Here is a 7500-nt window from a genome sequence, read left to right on the forward strand (position 1 = left end):
AAAAATAATTCGCTGATACACACTGAACATTTAGTTATCATACTTTTCATCAGTCTTATTTTTTTCTATTTATTTACACGAAAGTTGAGATCATTATCGGATTTATCACAACACTTTACTACAGTGCTAAACTCCATGTCTTGTCTCAGCTGCAGCCCAATATGACAAACCAGTTTTATTCTGCTGCAAAATGCGAAAATAAAATTAATGAACGCTTATACGCTTTGCCACAGCGCTAAACTCCGTCCCTTTGTTCTCAGCCTCAGTCCATAAGCCCGGTACGCGCTGCTTACTGTGAGGAGTTGAATGTTCGAAATTTACGTGGAAACATCATGCTCTAGTCGCCACTGAGGACTCGCAATGGATAAAAAGTGGAGTGTCTTATCGGGAATTTTAAAGTCGTGGGGTTTAATAAGTGAACAAATAATAATAAAAAAAAAAAAAAAAAGAAATGCTGGACAAAATAATATCACCAGTGCTCGCAAATACACAGTGACAAGATGAAGTTCCCGAAGGAATGCAAGGAAAATTTAACTTAAATTCCGGAGTTTTAATCAAATTTATCCCGCGTCTCGTCGCCGCTCGGGCCACGCGGGGACCGAGCGAACCCATCTGTCGGGAACAGCGCGCCGCCGTTATTATTATTGTTGTTGTTGTTGTTGTTGTTGTTGTTGTTGTTGTTGTTGTTGTTGTTGTAATTGTTATCATTATTATTATTATAATTCCTTCTATTACTCGTCTTTCTTTGTTTCCTCCTCCTCCTCCTCCTCCTCCTCCTCCTCCTCCTCCTCCTCCTCCTCCTCCTCCTCTTCCTCCTACTACTACTACAACTACTACTGTTGCTACTACTATTACTGCTGCTGCTATTACTACTACTACTACTACTACTACTACTACTACTACTACTACTACTACTACTACTACTACTACTACTACTACTACTACTACTATCACTACTACCACTACCACCATTATGACTGATACTGCGGTCGAAACATTTGAGGAAGTTATTGGCAGTGTTATTTTATTAATTTATTTATTTTCTTTATCTTTCTTCATGTATTGGCATTAGATATGGGACAAAAAGATGACTTAGTATAGAAGAATCCGCAGTGGGCGGTGAACCAAAAATACGAAGATATTCGACCCACATATCAGTTACTGGAATGTCTCTGGTTATATGGTCTAACTCTTGGAAGTATATAAGAGAGAAAAGAAAGAAAGAAAGTGGAAAAAGAAAAGGGGGAAGGTAGGGAAAGAAATACATAGGAAAGTTGGTTTTGTATAGCTAGTCGTCTTCAAGTGACTTTTATCTCTTGCATCACTCTTGCATTGGGAAATAAATGTGAAAATTTCTTGGAAGCTTGGTGTTGCGGAACCGCTCGAGGAAGAGATAGGGTAAAGCATGTGAAATGACAGGAACCAGAGAAGAAATATAGGGAGATAAGGAAGCGGAGGAGGAGGAGGAGGAAGAGGGGGAGGAGGAGGAGGAGGAGGAGGAGGAGGAGGAGGAGGAGGAGGAGGAGGAGGAGGAGGAGGAGTTACATAGGTAGAACATACAGTAAAATAGCGTCCATCGAGCTAACGAGAGAAGACAAGAGAATCATTATTTGGTACAGACTGAGAGACTACATTCCCATTAGAGGTAGTTACAGTCTCTCTCTCTCTCTCTCTCTCTCTCTCTCTCTCTCTCTCTCTCTCTCTCTCTCTCTCTCTCTCTCTCTCTCTCTCTCTCTCTCTCTCTCTCTCTCTCTCTGTCTTCTATTTAGAGGAGAAACTTTGTGGTGCTTTTAGTGTGATGAAATTAAGAGGAAAATTTATATATAAAGTTATGCTGATGATGACTAAAAATTTCGTTACACCAAGAAAATTAGAAAAAAAAAGAAAAATCTATGGTGGAGATCATATACATAGAACAATGAAGGTAACAATTACGAAGAGTTAAAATACAAAGTCGAACAATAGGAAAAGACAAAAAGTAAGAGAAAAGATGAAAATTAAAACAACACATAATTAATATAATTGTTTAAGGGAAGAAAGAAAGTAATACAGGAAAAGAGAAAAATTCACGAATGAAATTTATAGTCAAACAGTGAATCATTTAGGGGCATTTAATAATTGGCATATTAGCTGACCCGTTGTGAAAACTAAAAGTGAAAACAGCTGGGAGATGGAAATAGATAGATACATAGATGGATATATGCTTGAGTAAAACGCGATAATGAACAGAACATAAGGAAGAAGTTGTTGTTTGTAGGAGAATAAGGTAAATAATCTGGCAAATTGTGAAGGGGGAAAAGCAAACATTATGCATTCATTATGATTAAATCTCTCTCTCTCTCTCTCTCTCTCTCTCTCTCTCTCTCTCTCTCTCTCTCTCTCTCTCTCTCTCTCTCTCTCTCTCTCTCTCTCTCTCTCTCTCTCTCTCTCTCTCTCTCTCTCTCTCTCTCTCTCTCTCTCTCTCTCTCTCTCTCTCTCTCTCTCCTGTCTCTCCTCTCTCTCTTAAGCGTTGCCATCATCATCACAGGTGTAAGAGAGAGAGAGAGAGAGAGAGAGAGAGAGAGAGAGAGAGAGAGAGAGAGAGAGAGAGAGAGAGAGAGAGAGAGAGAGAGAGAGAGAGAGAGAGAGAGAGAGAGAGAGAGAGAGAGAGAGAGAGAGAGGACTCTTAAGCACTGCCATCATCATTGCAGGTGTAAGTGTAGGTCCTAATTGCCTTACCTGCAACGTCCAGGTGGGAGATAAAGTTGAAGGTATTGCCCTGACAAAGCCAATTATAGCTCCCTGCTCTGGCAAATGCTGTTTACCTTTACCTGGGTCACGCTAATGCAGCAGGAGGAGGGAATGTAAATAACAACTCCTTAATGCGAACTACGTACAATGTATGGTGAGTAGTGGTGGTGGTGGTGGTGGTGGTAGCGGCGGCGGCAGTGATGGTGGTGGTGTTGGTAGCGGCGGCGGCAGTGATGATGGTGGTGGTGGTGGTGGTTAAATGTTAGAAGTTAAGTAGGTTGGTTTGAAATACAAGTAGGATCAGCTGAGTTTTCTTTTTTTTTTTCTTTTACTCGTGCGTTAAATTAGCAGTGAAGGTAACACAATCCCTGGCCGGGAAACACTAGAGATTAGGAAGCATGTTCTCCAGCGCTTCCTGGCTCTACTTTTACAAGTTGTGGTGGATGTTAAAGGGGTTTTCAGGGAGGTTTACATGGTTCTAGTAATGGTTTAACACGGACTAAGCTTCTTTAGCTGGAAATACATCTATTAGAATCCGACTCATTATCTTTGTGGCCTTTGAAAATAGCCCTTGTGAGAATCTAGAGCATTTCAATACACTTGTTAATAAAACCGGCGAGCCTGTATTGGGGAAAAGCTGTGATACATGACTTTCTGTCTCTGTGATTACGGATGTGGTGGTGCTGTGCGTAAGACTGACCGGTGAGTGAAGGAATGCTGGTGAACGCTTCCTAGAGAGCTGTTATTTCGGGGATTAACCTCTTAATTAATTGATTTATAGAAGTACGACTTTTCAAAGCTTTATTTTTTTCTCAGACCACAGATGTGAAATCTGAATGATGACATAAAAGAAAACAGGTGCTAAATAAAGATACATATATGACTAAAGACTAAAATCTTCATAAAATCTAAAAGAAATCCAGTGCTTGATAAAATCACTGATATAAATTAGAGAAACGAATTTTTAGAGCCTCAGAATTAAATGTTTCTTACTCAGAGTGACGATATTATAGAATCTAAATATTAAACTGAGCAACATTTCATGTCATACCTTTTTTACCTTTTTAGTTATTGTAATGTGGGAAGATGGAAGAAAGCCTAGAACTTCTGTCCTTAATACGCAGCGTTGACCACTTTTTATAGCGTTTTATTTCTTCAGTTGTTACCGCGCAGCTTGAGGCGGGGAGACTGGTGATCTTTTATGGCCAAGGATTGCAAAAATTAGCAGGGTAAACTTATACAATACCTCATCTCTCTCTCTCTCTCTCTCTCTCTCTCTCTCTCTCTCTCTCTCTCTCTCTCTCTCTCTCTCTCTCTCTCTCTCTCTCTCTCTCTCTCTCTCTCTCTCTCTCTCTCTCTCTCTCTCTCTCTCTCGCGGATACTCAGGTAGTCATCCGCTCATAAAACATTTGCCCGACAAGGAAGTTCCAGTATCATGTCTTTGTTTTATCTTTCCTTTTTTCCACTCCTCGTCCACGTTCCTGACATCACGTCGTTTATGCAACCTTTTTTTTTTTTTTTCTGTTCTGTATAGTTTCCATTTTCTGTGGTTTGGCTTTTATGAGTATTGTTTTCTTTTGTCGTTCTTTGGGATTTTCGAAGAGTTGTCATTCTTATCACTTGTTTGACTGTTGTTTTATTTATTTCTTGATTTTTGTTTTCACTATTTACTGAATACTGACTCTTTCTCTTGTTTTTCTTTTTCTGGACTACAGTTTTCTTATGAGTTGTTTTCTTTTTAAGGTATTTTTTCTCTTATACCCGTTGCACTTCATGATATTTTCCTTTTCTCTTTTTGGAGAAAAGTATCTTGTGTGATATAACTTTTCTCTTATAGTATTTCACGCCTCAGGTAAGAGAGAGAGAGAGAGAGAGAGAGAGAGAGAGAGAGAGAGAGAGAGAGAGAGAGAGAGAGAGAGAGAGAGAGAGAGAGAGAGAGAGAGAGAGAGAGAGAGAGAGAGAGAGAGAGAGAGAGAGAGAGAGAGAGAGAGAGAGAGAGAGAGAGAGAGAGAGAGAGAGAGAAGGAGTTATCTCTGTATTCTCTTTCTGTCATATGACACGTCAAGAACAGTTAATTTCCTGTCTCAGTGCCTCTTTACCTTCTCCTCCTACCTCCCCCAGTGTATGGTGACGCTGTGTAGTTTCCTCGACATAACATTCCCAGGGTTTCCTTTCCCCTTCACATTTCTTGCCACTTTCCTGTAATTCTAGCAAAATGAGCACCTACTTATTCTTCCCTTGCGCTCTCGCATTTTACTTTTCTTACCTCCTCTGTTTCTCTGTTTCTCCAGTCTTAATTTTTCCGATATCGGTAATTTCTTGATGCGACCACCACGTGAGGTTGTCAAGGGAGCGGTTTTCGATACGTGCAATGTGCGCTCGCCGCGTCTCTCCCTTCACTGGGACTCGCGGCAATACCAGCAGCGGCGAAGTGATGCATTCATTAAGGGACGGATTTTTGTTCCCGACGATGGGTGTTCTAATCCTGGTTTCTTGACGGGTCTTTGATGGGAGTATCTGGTGTAATTATTTGTTTTGTCATTATCATGCATTTTTGTGTGTACATATGCTTTATTGTCACTCGTCGTTCCAGCAGTTAATGGTTACCCTCAATAGTTCTATTTTACTTTCATCGTGTTATTTTTTTTCTTTTTCTTATCTTATTAGCGATTTTGTTGGTGTTTGTTTCCTTGGAATAAATTATATAATTATTATTTTTCATTATTTTCATTTGTCTTTTAAGTATATCTTACGGTTAACAGTAACGATATTTTTATATTCTTATTGATATGTATATATTTTTTATATAATTTACAATTTCCAGTCAAATCTAATGATATGTAAATAAATTTCATTCGCCCATCATATATGTTCTTTCAGAAATTTGCTACTAGTGTCTTTTTTCTTTTATCAGTTTATTATTTTTTTTATGAATCTGCAGTAATTTTTCTTATATTGGCATACTTTAACCTATCAACTTTTTCCTATTCAATTCGTCTATCATATTTTTATGCTTATCCGCGTATGTATATCACACGCAGTTTTCATTTTTTTTATCTCACAAATAGAATAAAGTAACGGACGCTTGGCGTTCGTATGTGACGGAAGATTCTTTTTTTTCCTGTCAATTTCACGAAGTTTATCTATCCATTGATTGATTGTTTAATTCAATTACTTATTATTTTCTACGAGGCGTGGGGAATCTCTCTCTCTCTCTCTCTCTCTCTCTCTCTCTCTCTCTCTCTCTCTCTCTCTCTCTCTCTCTCTCTCTCTCTCTCTCTCTCTCTCTCTCTCTCATTCTTTCTAAACATACTCCCTTTTTCCTCGTGTTCTTCTTTAAGTCGAATCAAGAGAGGATGTGGGAGGGATTCGTAGCTCAGTACTCGATTCGATACAAGATCAATCCTGGCTCACGGCAGTTTCTCGGCAGGAAAGCAGCGGCTTCCTCGTAACTCTAACAGGCGCTATATGACCTCATTGCTATATCACATTGCCCCGATAATTTTCCAATGGGTCGTGAGACAGCCTCGCTACTTTACATTACCTCCTTTTCAAATTCTCACAACAGATTCTCACAATAGGTTTATTTTTGGGTCTCCCTTCTGCTGCTCCTTGAATAATGCTGTCCTGAATTAGCTACTCGTCTGTCGCCTCTTCTGAGATGGGCTTAATTTTGCAGAGTACCGAAGATTTACTCCTTTTTCGTCGTCGTGTTTTTGAAACGTCCAACTCTCATGTTCTCCTCTCGAAGTGTTATAAGTTACTTGCTGGTCCTTCTTCTTGTTCTTCTTTCTCTTGTTCTTTTCTTATTCCTGTGTTTGTTCTTACTCTTGTTCTTTTCACCTATTATTATTACTATTATTATTGTTATTATTATTATTATTATTATTATTATTATTATTATTATTATTATTATTATTATTATTATTATTATTATTATTATTATTATCATTATCATTATTATCATTAATATTATTATTATGATTATTATTGTAATCTTTTCTTCGTTTATTGCTGGTATTACTATTATCATCATCATTATAATTATTAAGCACAAACATACACGAACAAAAACTGCCAAGTAATATTTCATTCCCCTGTTTCTTGAATCGCTGGAAACAAACCTGTCTGCGTTGATTGGTTGGAATAATTGAACTGCCATCGAAAAAAAAAAAAAAAAGAGGAAAAAAGCCAACGAGGGCGTAGCGACTGACTAAAAATTTATATATGGTAATTTTGACTTTGGAACAAGGCGGAAAGTGATCAGTATATGCCAGGACGGAGGGAAACCATTTAGGTTTCTCATTATAATATCTACGCCACCATGACACTTCTCTATCCTGCTAGTACTGTAACTGTCCGCGAAATATAAGTCATCTATTCTTTTTTTCTGTCCTGCCACAATAACACTACCATTCCAGTCCTTCTGCTTCTCTTGAGTCTGTCACGTACTTCCATGTCCAGACAGTTATTGTACCTTCTCTTTCCAATATGAAGGCCTTTTTGTACAAGCTTCATTTACCGAATATCAACATCAATATAACAGCCTCGGTGACACAGTAAATCGTTGACTTAGTGCTTGAAAGCCATATAAAATCAGTGTCGTCTCAGCAACAGAGAAAACTTGAAAAACTGGAAACTGTGCGTCAGATGTTGATGGAAAGGAAAGTAAATGGTTGAATTGTCAGTTATGGGAATTGTCAGTTATGGCGGTTATGGAAGAGCAAAATAGAAAAATTGTGATTTTTTAGTGCGTATGGAGACAAATCG

General features: G+C 38.5%; 1 protein-coding gene across 1 annotated transcript in view; it reads left to right on the forward strand.

The window, feature by feature from the left end:
• Positions 1-7500, forward strand: part of LOC135089224 (uncharacterized) — a 20912-nt gene that overhangs the window by 1048 nt on the left and 12364 nt on the right. The gene's annotated exons all lie outside the window — the stretch shown is intronic.

Source organism: Scylla paramamosain, chromosome 32 (assembly GCF_035594125.1).
Source record: "Scylla paramamosain isolate STU-SP2022 chromosome 32, ASM3559412v1, whole genome shotgun sequence".
In the NCBI taxonomy this organism is placed as follows: Eukaryota; Metazoa; Arthropoda; class Malacostraca; order Decapoda; family Portunidae; genus Scylla; species Scylla paramamosain.